This window comes from Saimiri boliviensis, chromosome 1 (genome assembly GCF_048565385.1).
Source record: "Saimiri boliviensis isolate mSaiBol1 chromosome 1, mSaiBol1.pri, whole genome shotgun sequence".
NCBI classification, from domain to species: domain Eukaryota; kingdom Metazoa; phylum Chordata; class Mammalia; order Primates; family Cebidae; genus Saimiri; species Saimiri boliviensis.
In genome coordinates this window covers 281467551-281486700 of record NC_133449.1, presented here as the reverse complement: position 1 = coordinate 281486700, position 19150 = coordinate 281467551, and the positions used below count along the sequence as shown (strand labels likewise).

The 19150-nt window shown below is 34.0% G+C and overlaps 1 protein-coding gene across 5 annotated transcripts in view; it reads right to left on the bottom strand.

The window, feature by feature from the left end:
• The window catches only part of CDH18 (cadherin 18), a 1096529-nt gene that overhangs the window by 684193 nt on the left and 393186 nt on the right, over positions 1 to 19150 (bottom strand). The window lies entirely within an intron of this gene.

The window sequence follows — 19150 nt, the reverse complement described above, 5'->3', positions numbered from 1 at the left end:
CTACTGCACTACAGCCTGGACAACAGAGAGAGACCCTGTCTTAAAAAAAAAAAAAAAAAAAAAAAAAAAAAAGTGAATTTGGTTAAAATAAGATAATTAAGGCAAACTCTAACATAGTATGACTAGTGTCCTTATAAAAAGAAGAATTTTGACATAGGCACACAGGGAGACGTCCACATGAAGATAAAGGCAGTGATGAAGTGATGGTCTATGAGCCAAGGAACACCAGAGATTTCTGGCAAACCACTAGACATTCTGAGAAAACGTGGAGCAGACTTTTCTCAACAGCTCTCATGAGAAACCAACCCTGCCAGTACCTTGATCATAGGCTTTTAGCCTCCAGAACTGTGAGGCAGTTTCTGAAGTTTAAACCATGAGTTTGTAGGAGTTTGTTAACACAACCCTAGCAAACTAATACAGATTTTTGAAACTGAGAAGCAGAGTGCAGCTGTAACAAATACCAAAAAATATGCAAGTATTTGGAATTGGATAATGAATATGGAAGAATTTTGAGATGTATAATTTGAAAAAGCCTAAATTGCCTTGCAGAGACTAGTAAAATATGGACATTAGAGGCAATTCTAGTGATAGCTCAGAAATAAAAGAGGAAAGGTATAAGGTTACTATCATTGTAAAGAATATCTTGTCATAAAAATAATGTTGTTAGAAATATAAATATTAAAGGTGATTCTGATGACGTCTCCAGTGGAAATGAGGAACGTATTAATGGAAACAGAAGGAAAAGTGAACCTTGCTCAAATAACATATGAATTGATTGAGATGGAAAATAGAACTGGTAAGTGGAAAACTGGCATATTTAGATAAGAAGTTTGTTTGTTTGTTTGTTTGCTTGTTTGTTTGTTTATTAGATATGGAGTCTTGCTTGGTTGCCCAGGCTGGAGTGCAGTAGCACAATCATAGCTCACTGCAGTCTCAAAATCCTGGGCTCAAGTGATCCTCCCACCTTAGCCTCTCATGAAGCTGGGACTATAAGCATGCACCACTATGCCCAGATTATTTTTCTTTCCCCCCACCATTAGTGATGGGGTCTTGCTATGTAGCCAAGGTTGGTCTGGAATGCCTAGCCTCAAGTGATATTTCTGCCTTGGCCTCCAAAAATGTTTGGATCACATGTGGGAACCACTGCATCTAGCCTAGTTGAGAAGATTTCTTAGCAAAGTGCTGAAGGCATGATGTGGTTTCTCCCTGCTGCTTATAGTGAAATGTGAGAGGTAAGAAGCCGAGTGAAAGTCAATTGTTAAATAAGAAATAATCAGCACAATATTTTGTAAGATTTTGGCTTACTCAGACAGCATACCTTGAAACAGGGCCAAGAGTATAGCTGGACAACTGCTTGCTACAGTGATTTAGGTGTATGATGTAAGGATTCAATCAACCATGTCAGTAGAAGTCAAGAATACAAATGCCATGATTCACAAAAGAGATGTGGAAGCCTCTCACGTGTGATGTCTTGGACCTCCGTGAATTGCAAGGAAAGTAGACAAGATTTTGAAAATTTTGAAACAGCAGAAACACTGCCTGCCTGGACTGATAAAGACATAGATGGGGTGAAATAAAAGAACAATGAGAACAGAATCAGTGAAGGAATAATGACTTTGAGGTCAGAGCCACAGATCAAGAGAGCAGAGCCACTTCCAGGAGGTTCCAGAGGGTAGACTTACAGGGAGAGCCTGGGAAACTGGGCTACCTCCCTGAGAGGTATGTCGGGGGATAGGGAGTATAGCCCAGATTGAGACATTGACCTCCACCTGTGGAAGTCTGGCCTGTAGTTCCTGAGTCAACGACCATGAATGAATGCACTCACATCATTACAGTTATTCAAGTGGCCTAGAGATGGCCATCGGCTGCTTTCAGAGGGTGACTGCAGCCAAAGGACCAAGACTCCCTCTCCAACATTACATTTATTTGGTAGAAGAATTCATAACAGAGGGTCTAAGTCAACATATGTGTGGATAATTAACATGGTTAAAAGAGTGGTTATGTGAATGATAAAAGCGTTAGCTTTGGGGCCCAGAGAAAACATTATTAATGAATAATTCCCCTTTGATTTCCTCCTGAGAGGACCATCCAGCACAAAGTTTATATGAGCAAACAGAGTAGAGACCAAGGGATGTAGGGTAAATAGACTTAACTGGGAGAGTCTCTTATAATCTGTATCTTCTATCTAACTTAATGGACCTGCCACCTTTGGCCTGTCCCAATAAAACCTTCTGGCCTTCCAAAAGGTTTGAGACTAATATATAATTTTTTCCAATATTTCTTTAATATTTTGCCAGCCACCCTGCGTGAATATCAACACCAGATCCCAGAGTGCTGAGCTGTCTCTCTGTCACAGGATTATTAAGTCAAGGATAATTATTAAGAGTCTTAAAATCTAACAGATTTTTATCCTGCCTAGTTTTAGAATTAGTTGGGACCTGTGACCCTTTTATTTTTTCTGTCCTATTTCTCTCTTTTGGTATAGAAATGTCTATTCTACACCTATAGCGGCACTGTATTTTGAAAGAATATAAAGTGTCTGGTTCATAGCTTTACAGATGGAGAGCAATTTGCTTCAGGATAAGTTATAGCCTCAGTTTCATCAATATCTGATTTAAATAATACTTAGGCAAGATTTTGATTTAGACCTGATGTTGGAATGAGTTAAGACTTGTGGGAATGTTGGCATGTGGTGAATGTGTTTTGCATGTGAGAAGGGCATAAATTGGGGGGAGTCAAAAGATAAATTATACTGGATTGAATTCTGTCCCATCAAAAATTATAGGTTGAAGTCTTAATGTCAGTATCTCAAATGTGACTTTCTTTGAAGACAGGGTATCCACAGATGTAATCCAGTTAAAATGAAGTGATTAGCATAGACTTTAACCCAAGACGACTAGGACTCTTTAAAAGGGGGACAAACGGACAGAGACATGCACATAGTGAGATCATCATGTGAACAAAAAAGTAGACTTTGAGGTGATGCTCTACAAGCCAAGGAAGGACAAAGATTGTGTAAAAACCTCCAGAAACCAGGGGAGAGGCATCAGAAGAAAGAAACTCCTAATTCTATGGTCTTTGACTTCTAGCCTGAAGAACTGTGAGACAATACGTTCTTTTGTTTCAGCTCTCCTCTTTGTGCTCCTTTCTATAGCAACCCTCAAAAACTAATAAAACACCATACAGATAAATAAAACAAGAAAAAAAAATCTAGCCTTCTTTCAAAGAATAAAAAACTAAAATGTATACATCTTATTTTAATAAATGAATTTAAATCTTTAGTTTGTTTTTGATATGTGAGATATATTCATGAAGTATTCTAATAAAATTTAACTAGCATGTCTCTTTTTAATAAAGTATTTTCCTTAATGCGTAGAAATATAAATGTTGCAGAATTACAATTAAAATGAATTATTAACATTTTTTAATAAATATTTTTTGCATACTCACCTGATAAACTTCCTCATTTTTCAACAGTAAATACTGCTGCTAAAGTTACCCTTTATATGATTAATCTTTGTAAATCTTTACAATCTGATTTTTCTATGTGAAAAAGAGCATGAAGGGCGCTGAAGTTGCAATTTGTTTTTTGCTTTAATTTTTTTTCTTTTTTTTTTCTTTTTTTTTTTTCTAGTACTGTTTTGTACTGAAGATACCTATGGGGTTTCTCAGATCTGCTCTCCTTTCATTCAACTACCATCACTAGTTATAACTAATTTTGTGCTACTCATATGGTGGTTCATCAGAAGAAGGTGGATTTCTTATCTCTTCTATTTGATTTAATTTTATTTTATTTCACTGGTCCCAATTCTTTACGAATTTCTTCACATCTTATTCTGTGGTGATTTCAATATTAAAATGTTCTCAAGCTAGAGCTAGTTCAATTACTAAAACAACTTTCTGGTTTCATTGTTATAGGAATACAGGTACAATAAATTCAATCCTCTTAACCCTTCTCAAAATTTTGTATGGTTATCTGAATGTTACTTTAGTTTTATCTTGTTCCTAGTTGCCATCTGAGTCACACGTAAAAGAACACAACGCTAAGCAACTTCTTATGCACAGATGCCATAAAAAAGTAAATTATGCAACCTTGACACTTTTTCTAAAATATCGTCCTGGTCTGTGCCTCTGCATTTGTTTGTTTGAAAAAGACTGTATCTCTCCTTCATTTACATAACTTAATTTTGCTGGATACAAAATTCTTGGCTGGCAATGATTTTGTGTAGGGAAGCTAAAGATAGGACCCCAATCCTTATGGCTTGTAAGACGTCTGCTGAGAAATCAGCTGTTCTGCTTCTCTGAAACTTCTTTCAAGGGCTCCAGTGTCCTCTCTTTCATCATACATAGTGTCCCTTTCTCTATGCCCATTTTTGTCACACTGTCCTTTAGCATTCCCTACAGTCTGTCTACTTCTAATCAGGTTTTGTTTGTTTCATTTATTGTTTTACTTTCTCCCAGTTTCTGACCTAGGTCTTGGTTCCAAATTCTCCATCAATGCTCTTTCAAGGTGATTTCATCTAGGTCCAAGACTGTAAGTAGCATCCACAACCTTACAACTCTGAACTTTTGTCTCCGGTTCACACTGTTTTTTGCATTCCACATGTATACACCTGACTATTTAATATCTTCATTGGCGTGTTGAAATTTAACATGTTGAAACAGAAATCTTGTTCTTCTCTTAATCCCATTCTGTGCTTTTTCAATCTCAACTAATGGCATCAATATTTACTCTGGTTCTTCAAACATCAAGCATAAAATAAATCCCTGATTTTGCTGTTTGACTCATGGCCTATATACATTCCATCTTATATATTCATATTAATAATAACCTATGGATTAACCAGAGGTCTCCATAGAAAATGAACATGCACTACACACACGCACACATACACACACCACACCCACTCACAACACATACACACATTTGGATTCTGTATCTCCAGATATATATATCTGTTCTGGTAGACTATTGAAAGGATTTGAGATTTTGTTTTTTAGAGAAAGGAAAGCTAAGTTCTTAATATATATATATATATATATATATATATATATATATATATTTAAGATTGAGATTTTAGAAAGTTGGCTCACACAATTGTAGAGGCTGGCAGGTCTGATCCATAGTGCAAGCTGGCACCCTGGAAATTCAAGAAAGCATTGACATTACAGTTCTAAGTATATAGGGACTCTAGAGGCAGAATCCCTTCTTCATTTGGGGACTTTAATTCTTTCCTCTTAATATCTTCAGCTAATGGATGAGACCACCCACATTATGGAGGGTAATACACTTCACTCAAGGTGTGTGGAGTTAAATTTTGATCATATCTTTAAAAATACCTTCACAGCAATGTCTAGACTGGCGTTTTACCAAACAACTGTGCCCCACAGACTTTCCAAATAGATACAAGTTGAGAGGTAAAATTAACCATCACAATCTGTCATTTACTAACCTCTCTGTGGCAAAAATGATCACAATTTTTCATGTTCACCACTCATTATTTTTAAAAATGAGTTCCATATATTTACTCTTGTCACATCTTCATACATAGACCCATTCTTAATATATCATCTGGAGTGAACTTTTATGCTTTAGATTATAACTACCATTATATCATCCTCATGCTTAAAACTCTGGATTCCTATTCTCTAAGGACAAAGTCTCAAATCCTTGCAATGATCTACAAGTACATAAAGGATTCTTCTCCATTATCCTCTGAATCCTGTAACTTGAGCACTGTCCTTCTCCTACCCTGTACTCCAAGCACAATAACCTTGTCGCATTTCCTCATTCAGGACAACCTCATTCTCATCTTAGGGCATCTAGTCAACTCGTCTCCTCCTAGAATGGGCCTCTCTCAGATCTTCACAGGGCTGGCTCTTTATCATGATGCAGGATTCTGCTTGCGTTTTGCCAGGTGAAGATCTTTTCCTGATTTCCTTCCTTAACTAGTACTCTGTCTTCCCAAACCAGGTGCTCTTCCTCTACTTTCCTACATGGAATTTATTTGGAGTATAGCAAGGATGGGAGAACTGCCTTAATTAGGATGGTTCAGAGGATGATGGAGAATTCCTTGTGACCTGGTAGACCATTGAAAGGATTTAAGATTTTTGTTTTTAGAGGAGGAAAGCTAAGGTCTTAACCATCACAACCTGAAATTTACTTCTATAAATTATGAAATAATTGAATTATATTAGATATTTATTTATCTACTCGTTACTCTTTATGTATATCACTAGAAGTTAAGCTTCAGAAAAAAAAAAAAAAAAAGAAGTTTTCTTCAAACAAATTCTTTTCTCTATCTTCAATGCTTTAAATAGTGCTTGGCAAATCATAAATACTTAATATAAATTTTGTGGAAAAAATGAACAAATGGATGCCTGTGCCTTAAATGTATAACTTATCACAAATGAAAATATTATGAAGTTTTGATAAATGGTGGAAATAAAGTAAGCTACTTAAACTTGAGTTAAACATGTATTAACTGACAATATCATATTTCTGAAATAATTTCCTTTTTAATAATTTATTTCAGAATGTGATAATGTGTGTTTTGAAAACAATATAATAAAGAACAATGATTTCTTTTTACTTTTGATATAGACAGACTCTCATTTCTACATGTTAGGCATTATTTACCATGTATTTTCTACCATTTTTCTTGCACTCTTTGAGGAAAAATTGCAAATTAAAAGCAATTGTCCATTTTACTTTATTTTCAGAAATATGCCTACATGTTTATAAGGCTTACTTCTAAGAGGTTACTCACAGTGGAGTTTGTAATAAAGTTGAAAGTATTAAAGTTAAAGACAAAGTATGACTTTGAAAACATTGCTAAAAGAATTCCTCTGATTCATTTTCAATTTTAAGAGACGTAAATGATTACATTTACAAACTCCCATTGTTTAGTTTAATTTGCATATTTTGTAGACTTAATAAGTTTGATTCAAAGGAAGAATACTTAGGGATTTTGTATTAAAAAGATTCCTTCTTTTCTGCTTGAAATTTTTAACATAAACATACAAACAAATATAAGCAATGTTTACACGAAGGCATTGCAACAGTCATTAAACAGAAACAAATTAATTTCATTTTTATTCCCTCTAGCTCAGTCAGAAGTATTATTAGATTGCACCATTAAAAATAAGATAAATTGATTTATTAAATAAGAAAATAACAGATAAATAAAAAATTAAATTTTTTAAATTTCTGTAAATAGTTGTTTCATCATAATGTGTACCGCAATACCCTGAATAATATTCCATACACAAGGGCAATGATATATGAATATTAATATAGATAATACAATTTATAGGTTTTGAAAAATTTTGCTTTTGTTTTTATTCTCATTTTCTCTTGCTTTATACAGATATTTTATCTACCATTAAGCCCAATGTTGAAACTTTTTTGGTTTTTTACTCTTTTTTTCTTTTTTTTTTTTTAATTTGAGACAGAGTTTTACTCTTATTGAGCAGGCTGGAGTACAACGGCACAATCTTGGCTCACCATAACCTCTGCCTCCCGGGTTCAAGTGATTCTCCTGCCTCAGCCTCCTATGTAGCTGAGATTACAGGCATGTGACACCATGCTCACCTAATTTTGTATTTTAGTAGACACAAGCTTTCTCCATGTTGATCAGGTTGGTCTCAAACTTCCCACCTCAGGTAATCTGCCCGCCTCAGCCTCCCAAAGTGCTGAGATTACAGGCATGAGCCACTGTGCCCATGGCTATTTATTCTTAGAACTTTCCGTCTCTGTTTGGAATAAGGACCAGAAAGTTTTTTAAAATATATATATATATAAATAATAAGATGTTACAATAGGAATCTTCATTTGTTCTCCTTGTTGTCTCAAAAGGCTAAAAATGAATAGGAGGAAAAACCTTCTACTTGCCAATATGAATTGTTTAACCACCTATATAGAACTTAAAAAGGAGATTTTATGGTTCTTAGGCCAATACCCAAATTAAATAACTAAAATAGTTCAGACTAAATGGCCAAATAAACTGAATTTGTGTGTGTGTGTGTGTGTGCGCGCGCGCGCGTGCTTGCATGTTTAAATAATATTTTTTGCTTTTGCCTATCTACTTTACCTTTGTTAAGTATATAATTGTGTCTTTTTATTAAAAGTTATGTCTTTATTAGAGAAAAACAGAAGTAAAAATATTTTGATTTAAAAATTCTAAGCAAGTTTATACAAATATCTAAAGACTTACCATTGCTGGGACCAGCAGCATTCATAAGTGAATTGAAATTGGATTCTTATATTTTGCCACATTGTATATGCTCAAATTATATCATGGGAAGTCCAAAGCACCATGTCTGCTATCCACTAAGCTTAATTGACTGAGTTGCTAAACTTAGTTACTTATTTATTTATCTCCATTTTGACCAGTCAACAGAACTAGGTCTTGGTCTAAGGACCATAAATCCTTTGCTCCTATAATAGTATTGGGTATGTGACTAGGTCAGTGGGACAGTCCTATTCTATGCTGTGATTCAATAACTCAGTTTGTCAAAAGCTCTGTCACATAAAATACATGGACAAGTCTTCATTCCAGTTAGACAGCAAGAAAGTGATAACATCATGGAGAAGCAGGCACCAGGGACGTCCATGGGCTGGTACTGGAAGGTGACGTATTACTTTCACTCATATTCCATATGCTAGAACTCTTTCTCAGTGCAATTTCTAACAGCAGTTATCTAATAAATCTAGTTGCTGTTTGAGCAGCCAATATCCTGCATTAAATTGACACTAAGGAACATCGGTAGATGATCACATTCTATATATGACACCTACTTCTCAAAAGATTCCTTCTATTCTCTTGTTTCAACTGAATTCTGACTTATTTCCAAAATATCATTTCTCTGACTTTCATTAGTAACCAATTTTAAATTCTTCAATTTTTGTAGCTCAAAATAAAGAGGCAAAATTTACCCTAAGTGTTCATTGTTACCTTCAATTACTCTTCTATGGTTCTTGTAACATAAGTAAAGCAATAAGTGAACAAAGAATAAAATGAAAGCAATGAAGCAATAAGTGAGCAAACAATAAACCAATGAGTAAAAAGTCTGCCTAGCTTTTCTTGAGAATCTTACACCAATTAAGTAAAACGTCTGCCCAACTTTTCTTGAGACTCTTACCTCTTGACTCCATCACTTTCTTTGTATCTGTATCTATTTTATCTCCCCTCCAATTTTTTTTTTTTTTTTTTTTTTTTTTTGAGACAGAGTTTCGCTCTTGTTACCCAGGCTGGAGTGCAATGGCGCGATCTCGGCTCACCGCAACCTCCGCCTCCTGGGTTCAGGCAATTCTCCTGCCTCGGCCTCCCGAGTAGCTGGGATTACAGGTCCCCTCCAATTTTTAAAGGCTTGACATTATGCATTTAATTTTGCTCCCCATCAATAGTATTGCTATCTTCTTGAGTGGCCCAACCAACACTTTGACCCAGCCTTCTTCGATTGCCTCCATTTAAGTATCCTTATTATTCACTTCATCAAATACATATTGGAGCAATAGTCATTTTACCACCAAATCACTAATTCAATTGTTTTATCTTCTGTGTACAATCTAATTTCTTTTCAGCCTAATTGTTTAAATACTCCTGCAATTAATTATTACAGAACAAAAATCTTATGCATATTTTCTTGCCTAATTTTTTATATAATTTTGTAATTTATTTAGTTCATCAAAAATCTAAATTCATCAACCAAATAATTTCATTTTCTTATGACAAAAAATCATGCATGGGCTAAATTACTGTTGCTATAAATTCATTAATTTCAAATCTGTTCCAAATATGGCTTGAAAATCCTAACTTTTGCGATAATTACAAACCTTATCCACACTCCTCAGAATCAATACCCTTCCTATTTCTGTTCTCTTACTTTAGGTAAGCAAATTCACCTCCTACCTAACAGAGAAAGTGAAACATGTCAATTGAGAAAATGCTTTTCTTGCTGTTTTCAAAACCAAATATTCATTAAAACTTATATACACTTTATCCTCATTTCTTCTAGTTTCAAGAAAGAACATGTAGTTTCCCCATCCCCCACTTCTACAGAGACTCCTGCGCAATCAATAGTCTTTTCTTATACCTTCAAATGATTCTTTGATATATTAGCTTACCCATAAAAATCTTATATTAGGTTAACCATAAAAATCTTAATAGGAGTAAATACTTGTCAGCATAAATGCAAGGAACATGACAACAAAAACATTCAAAAATTGTGATCTTATCCATTTCCCATCTAGCATTAATATCTGTTCCATCACTTCCACAGACGAACTTAAAAATATTTGTCCATACTGAAATTTCTTAAATACCCTTATTTTCCACTCATTTATTAGTGGTTTCCACAACGATTACTTCCCTCATTGCTATATAAATACAGTTCTTAATTGGGTGTCTGTATTATCCATGCCAATGAATTCAATGACTTTTGTATCTTCTGCATTATTTGATATTTCGGTAGCCTTTAAGACTTCAATTTTTCTTGTTGATAAACTTTCATCAATCAGCTTGATATTGTTTTGGTTTTATGTTTTCTTCTCATTTCACTCTTTCTAAAGAGTGATATTGGACAAGGTAGTGAGGAAAGTCATGTGACGAACAGTATTAATAACACTGTTATCAGTTGTTAGACACTTCTATTTCAAACAAAATAAAGTTTAGGAATGGAAATAAAAAACAAAGCAAGGGTTTCCTATTGGATCATTTCCATGTAAGTCAAAACAAAATCCCCTTGGATAGCCTTGATTTCATTTTTGCAATACTTGATCATGCAGACATATATTTTTTATGGATACTCACAAATGAGTTGGGGAGATCTGAAACATTAATCTTTGTGTTTTAAAAGTCTATTTTGCAGACATTGACCAGACTAGTATGATATGTGCTGTCCACATTTTCTCATTTCTTTGTTATCTAGAAAGCTTTATTTTTAACTATTGCAAAAATTAAAAAAAAATAGGAAATAAAAAGAGAGAAGATCACTAGGAAAAGAAGAGTAAGATAAAAAGAAGATAAATTAGGTTCCTAAATTGATTTTATTTTCATTCTTAATACCGTTAATGCAATTCAGAGTTGCCCACACATGGGAATTTAGAAAAAAAAAAAAAAATGAACACATGCTGTAATTAACTAGGAAGCTGGCTGCAAATGAATAGTAACTGTATTCTGACTTGGAGTTTTTTATTCAGTGAATTTGACAAAAAGTTCTAATAACAGGTGTTTTTAGTTAGGTCTGTGAGTAATTTTTCATGACAATGGGTTGAGGACTTTAAGAACTAGGTTTAAGAAATTCTAATTCTACCTGTGAAAAAAGATTATTTGATAGTTCCTCAATTACTTGAAAGCTCAATTATTTGAAAGCTCCTCAATTACTTGAAAGTTGATGTCATGGGAAACAACAGTCCAATTTTGTATAGTTACAGGATACCAGAGCAAATCTTGGTAGTAATAGCAAGGTAGATTTGAGAATACTATAAAAAATAGACTTTAACATTAGAGGTTTAAAGTATTGAAGCTTGTTTCTTAAAAAATAGAAATTCCTATAAAGTATAATAAATTGGGATAGACATAAGAAACCTGAGGAAATAATTGTTATACAGCCAAGGTGGTGTTTACATTTGAAGAGAGGGAAGGGGATTTGATAGGGATAGACCACACGGAACAGGGTTAGACATGTCTAGCATAGTTTTATTCCTTGACTTAGGTAGCAGTTACAAGGGTAAACACTTTCTTTTTCAATATACATTTAAAGTTTTACATTTGTTTTATGTGTAATATGTGTAATATTTCTTATGTGGTTCTCTGTATATTGAAAATATTTATGTGAAGACTGAATGACTGCCTGTTGCAAAGATCTTTCATAGAGAGATCCATGATGTTTTTCTATGGAGACACTTAATTACAAGATTATAAGCCTCGTAATCAAAATGCATGTTCCAACCTTTGTAGCTGGGCTGCTTTACTCACATTACAATACACTTATAAATAATAATATTGACTAAAATCAAGAATTCCCCAAAGTTGTAGTTTTCGTTATGCCATAAACTCTGGTAAAGGTGTGATTTCCTATATTCCTATGTTTTATTTTACTATATGTTGGCATTGGTTTATTGGATGACTCTATCCTACCTTTAAGTAAACAATTTCATTATTTTATTTCAATTTTTATTTTAGATATGGTGGGTCCTATATCTGAAATATAGGGGTTCAGTTTTGTTACATGAGTATATTGTACCCAGATGGTGAGCACAGTATGTAATACATAGTTTTTTCAATTTACACCCCCCTTTCTCTCCCAACCCCAGTAGTCCATAGTGTCTATTGATTTCATGTGTGCTCAATGCTTAGCTTCTACCTATGAGTGAGATCATGTGGCATTTGGTTTTCTGTTTCTCTTTTAATTCACTTAGGATAATAGCTTCCAGCTCCATCCATGTTTTCTACAAAAAACATAATTGTATTCTTTTTTATGGCTGCTTAGTAATCCATGGTGAATATGTACCACATTTGCTTTATCCAATTTGCCACTGATGGGCATCTAGATGGATTCCATGTCTTTGCTATTGTGAACGGCACAGTGATAAACATACACATGCATATTTCTTTTGGATATAATAGTTGATTTTCCTTTGGGTATATATCCAGTAATGGGATTGTTGGGTTGAATGATAGCTCTGTTTTAAGTTCCTTAAGAAATATCCAAACTTGCCTTCCACAGTGGTGGAACTAATTTACATTCTAACCAACAGTATACAGTATCCCTTTTTCTCTGTGGCTTCTCTAGCAACTGTTGTTTTATAACTTTTCAATAATAGCCATTCTGACTGGTGTGAGATGGTACCTCAAACACTTCTTTTCCTAAAGCATCTAGAAATATTTTTTATCCTTTCAATAATTTGTGAATAAAAAGAGGAAGGTATATACTTTAAATATTAATAAATATTAATGCCTATAAGTCATTGAAAGAAATGGTCTCAGTAGAGCCATCACTGAAAATATAATGTATCACATGAGTTCAATCTCAATGGTTAAAATTTTCTATAATTGCTAGCAATTAGCAGTTTCATTAATAGCCATGGAATCCAGAACATATACTGATAATTAATATACTAGTAATACTGTATTTACTCTTAATTCAAAGAAAGTTATTAAGTATATAGAACTAGAAGTTCAATAATATTATAATTGAACAAACCTTAATGCTAAGAACCTTTTTGAGTAAGACAGCAATTTTATATATATTGGGTTTGAGAACAAATTAAGATACTATGAACTATAAATTCCTTAGGACATTCTGTTTTCAATATTGGCATTCCTTGAACCCATTTATTGTCTATTATATTGCACATTTATTTACAGAGCCTAATATCAGAAACAAATTGCCTGGAGTTTTGAAATACTTTCCTTGTAGACATAAAGATTAAATATCTCTCTTATGTCTGTAGAGTGGGTTTTACATTTTCATCTGGTTAATCCTCATAATCTGTTTTACAATCTCAATTCCCACAAAAAATAAAAAGCGTGTTAAAAGAAGATAAGAAGTTATCTCCTCACCGAGGGCTAATTCTGAGTCTCTAAAAAAAAAAAAAAAAAATCTTACTCTAGTGAAATTCCTATGTAAATTAATTTAAATGTAAATTGTACTCAATAAATACAAGATAGTTCTAAAGAGATTAGCACTGAATTGAGATCACCACGATGCTAGAGTCAACTTAGTTGGAGGATGACATTTTTAAAGAAACTAAAGATCCTGTACAGTTGTAGGTCCCCAAAGGCTAATACATTTTACTTAAAGAAGAGTTGTTTACTGATCCCTATTCAGATGCATTATCCATTGCTTAGTTCTGGAGCTGACAGTCATTCTGAATCCATATATAGATGGCTAAGGAAGAGGAATCTTAACAGTTAGCTAGCCTCATGACTCTTGTGAATCAGAGGTTTCTAAAATCTTTGGTTTCTAAACAACTAAGAATAGTAGCTTCCCTTGAAGGACAATTCTGTATGCTGTTCTCAGAGTATTCATATCATACAGTCTAGAGTTTGTATTCTCTACCTTTTCCAATAATTGGACAAGCACAGAATTCCCTACTTTAGTTTCACAGTCACTTAATTTACCAGTTTACATTGTGTGGCATGCATTAAACACTCACAGATACATCACATGGAAGCAAACAAAGATAAACTAGTGATAACATAATTTGCTGAAATGTGTATTAGTCTGTTCAGGCTGCCATCACAGAATACTATATAGTGGGTGGCTTAAAAAAATCACTCATAGGCGGATGTTGAACAATGAGAACACATGGACACAGGGAGGGGAGCACTACACGTTGGGGTCCCTGCGGGGGAAATGGGGGAGGGATGGGGAGGTAGGGAAGTGGGAAGAGGTAGCATGGGGAGAAATGACAGATACAGGTGAGGGGAAGGAAGGCAGCAAACCACATTGCCATGTGTGTACCTATGCAACAATCTTGCATGTTCTTCACATGTACCCCCAAACCTAAAGTGCAATTTTATATATATATATATATATATATATATATATATATATATATATATATATAAATTTATTTTCTCACAGTTGTGAAGGCTGGAAGTCCAAGACCAAGATACAAACAGGGTTGGTTTCTAGAAAGGCTTCTCTTCCTGTCTTATAGGTAGATGCCTTCACAGTGTGTCTTCACATGACCTTTCCTTTACACATGCATCAGGAGAGACAAGTCTCTGATATCTTTTCCTTTTCTTACAGGGACACCAGTTGTATTGGATTAAGGCTCTACCTTATTTTACAAAAGGGTTATTTTATTTTATAAAATAAGGTAGAGCCTTAATCCAATAAAACTTTGATGACCTTATTTTATAAGTAGTTCCTTAAAGGCCCTGCCTCCAAATACTGTCACTTTGGGGGTTAGAAATTCCTGGAATTGGGGGTAGGAACAAACCAGTCTATAAACAAGTTGTTTCCATGTCATATAATGTGCTAAATATACATGACACATGTGCACAGAATTAGTACACACACCAACCCAGTTGCTAAGATTCTGAAATACACCAGTCTAGAAACTACTACCACCATTTAATCCTCTCATTTCATTTCCAGTAACAGGCCATAAATGACAACAACTATTGTCAATCCTCTTAATCTTTGAGAGATTTGGCTTTCTCTCTGTTAACTACTATTATCTCCTATCTAGAAAGGTCCTTGGTGTATAATGGATGCTCAAAATTGTTTGTTTCTCAATCAATTAGTTAATACAGATGATTGCAAAATCTTGTCTTCAGATGAAAATTATTCTACTTTTATATAATTTGAGAAATTTCTGCCTTTTAATTTTAATATTCTGCCAACATTTTAGTAATACCATATCTAAAAATAAATGAATATTTACTTTTATTAGTCACTTGTGGGATAGATATAAAAATGTATTCTCTTCTTATTCAAGAACCTGACAGTCTTCCCCAAACAATATCTCACTTAGTTTACATTTCATTTTTCCACTGCTTTTGGAGGCAAAAGAAACCAAAAATTTCAACAACATTTAATCAATCTGGAAATGATGTTGGCTCTATTTTGAAAATATATCTGTAATTGATGACTTCTACCTACTGTAATGTCTGCCTCCCTCAGTCTCTGTGCCGTTCTTTTTAATTATTGCAGCAACCTCCCAAGAATGGTCACCCAGTCCACCTCTTATCACCCCTAATTTCTTCTGCCAGAATGATCTTGTTAAAATTCAGCCAAACATCTTACATTTTTGCTAACAAACACTTCCCTTCTTTCTCATACCAAAGACCTAACTCTGCTCTCCAAGTCCTGCTACAATGTGGCCTCATTACTGCCCTAACTCTAGCCTCTTTTACTTTCTGTAAGTACTTGCTCATTTCATCCACTCATCATAGTATTCTTGCTCTTCTGCAAACAACTTGAAGACACTGCATATTTTGGTCACACTACTTAACAATATGTCTCATCCAAATATCAACCTGATTAGCAACTTTGTTTTCTTTAGGTTTCTTTTCAAACACTGTCATCTATAAATAGACCTTGCCAATGTGTGAGTCCATTACCCTAAGAAAAAAAAGTTGCTTACTTTCTTTTTATATTTAATGTAATCTGAATGCTATTTAAGGTTATCCAACTATGTCTATGTTCTCAGTTGTTCATGTGAGTTTCTACATATTTTAAATGGCAACTTTAGTGTAAACTAGTTTTTTTCTGTTTCTGCAAAATGTTATGTTTGCATAATAAAAGTTATGAAAAGAACCAAAAGCTTGCTTTCTATTTTATCCTCTCGAGGCAAATTTATGTTAAACTGAAATAGATGCATTAATTTTTGATGTTTTTTGTTGAATCCTGTATTTGTTGCTTTTATAGTACTGCCATTGAAAAATGCCTGTTCATGTTCTTTGTCCACTTTCTAATAGGATTATTTCTTTGTTTGCTTTTTTGTGTGGAACTTTTGAGTTCTTTGTAGCCCATTGTTGGATGCATTTGAAAATATTTTCTCCCATTCTGTAATTTGTCTTTTACTGTGTTGAGTATTTCTTTTGCTTTGCAAAAGCTTTATCGTTTAAATAAGTCCCATTTGTTTATTTTTGTTTTTGTTGTGTTTCCTTTGGAGGGCTTAATCATAAATTCTTTTGCTAAGCCAATATACAGAAGAGATTTTTCTAGTTGTTTTTCTAGATTTTGTTTTGTTTTGTTTTGTTTTGAGATGGAGTTTCGCTCTTGTTGCTCCAGCTGGAGTGCAATGGTAGTGCTATCTCAGCTCACTGCAACTTCTGCCTCATGGGTTGAAGTGATTCTCCTGCCTAAGCCTCCCAAGCAGCTAATATTACAGGTATGGTCCACCACACCCTGCTAATATTTGTATTTTTAGTAGAGACAGGGTTTCTCTATGTTGGTCAGCCTGGCCTCAAACTCCAGACCTCAGGTGATCTGCCCACCTCAGCCTTCCAAAGTGCTGGGATTACAGGTGTGAGCCACCATGCTCGGCCATTCTTCTAGGATTTTTATAGTTTCAGAGTTTACATTTAAGTGTTTTATACATCTAGGGTTTATTTTTGTATTTGGTGAGAGATAGGGCTTCAGTTTCCTTCTTCTGCATATGGTGATACTGATACAATTTTCCTCAAATCATTTATTAAATAGGGTGTCCTTTTACCATCAAATACTTTTGTTCACTATGTTAAAGATCCAATGGTTGTAGGTATATGGCTTTATTTCCAAGTTCTCTATTCTATTCCACTGACACATGTTTATTTTTCAAAGAAGATACACATGCAGTCAAAAAGCATATGAAAAAAATACTTTCATCAAAGAAATGCAAATTGAAACCACAAAGAGATACCACCTCACCCAAGTCAAGATGGCTATTACTAAAAACTAAAAAAAAAAAAAAACAACAGATGTTGGTTTGTGGAGAAAGGGGAACACTTATTCATTGTGGGTGAGAATGTAAATTAGTACATCCTCTAAAGCAAACAGTATGGAGATTTATCAAGGAACTAAAAGTAGAATGACCATTCAAACCAGCAATCCCATACTGGGTATATATAAAAAGGAGAAGAAATCAGTACATCAAAAAGACACACTCCTATGTTTATCACAGCACTATTTGCAATAGCAAATCATTGAATCAACCTAAGTGTCCATCATCTGATGAATGGATTTAAAAATTGTGATACACATATCTACCATGGAATGCTATGCAGTCCAAAAAGAATGAAATAATGTTCTTTGCCACAACATGGATGCAGCTGGAGCCCATTATTTTAAGAGATTTTACTCAAAAACAGAAAGTCAAATACTGTAGGTTCTCACAAGTCAGAGCTAAACAATGGCTACACATGGGCATACAGAATGAAATAATAGACAATGGTGACTCTAAAAGGTGGGGCAGGGGGAGAGAGCAAATACCACCTATGGGATACAATGTACACTATTTGGGTGATAGGTACACTAAAAGCCCAGACTTTACCACTATACACTATATCCACCTGACACAACTGTATTTGTTTTCCCTAAACCTATAAAAAGAACAACAAAGAGGAGGATAAAAGTACCACTAGACCTACTTTACATTTTCATTTATCTCCATTATACGTGTTATAAAACGTTAGCATAAATATAACCTTTTAAAAACAAATAATACAATTTGTTTAGTTGGAATATGCAGAAAAATGTGACTACAAAAACTTTAAATGCCAATAAATCCAACTTACATTCTGATATAGTAGTACCCCCTTATCCATGATGAATACATTTCATAACCTCCACTGTATGCCTGGAATGAATGCTAGTTCCAACCTTGTATATAATCATTTTCTGCCTGAGAACTGAGATGCCTTTTAAGTGGCTAACAGGGAGGTAGTATACATGACATAGGTATGCTGGACAGAGAGACCATTCATGGTCTTTGGGAAACAGAAAGATGGGATGAGATTTTATCATGATACCCAGAATGGTATGTGATTTAAAATGTATAAATTGCATATTTTTAGATTTTTTTTATATAATACTTTCAGACTGCAACTGACCATAGGAAACTGGAAACTGCATTTGAGAAAGAAAAACCTCAAATGAAGATTGACTACTGCATTCAAAAGCACGTCGAGGACAAAAATCTTTGCCTTGAAGAATGTAAATAATGTTTTCCTGGTATTATAATGTGCAATGGACTATGAAAAATCAGTGATAACTAATATCGTTTAAATGTGTGTTTATTATAAGTGAGGCTATTTTATATTTTTTTTTATTTTTTAATTATACAAATTTATGGGGTATATGAGACATGTTTTAGATATATGTGTGTGTGTGTGTATATGTGTGTGTGTGTGTGTGTGTGTATATGTGTATGTGTATATATATATATTATATATATATATATATATATAAAATACATAATGATTAATTCAGGGTATTTAGTGTTTCTTTCACTGAAATATTAATATATTGTACTTTTAAGTATAGTTATCCTATCTATCACACATTGAGTTTATCTCTTATGCATTATTGTATGTCTGTACCTGTTAACCTACTGCTTTTCTTCCTCCTCTTCCCCTCATGCTCTCTCTCTTCCCAGTTTCTGTTTAACTACCTTTCACTCTCTACTTCCATGTAATCAAACACTTAG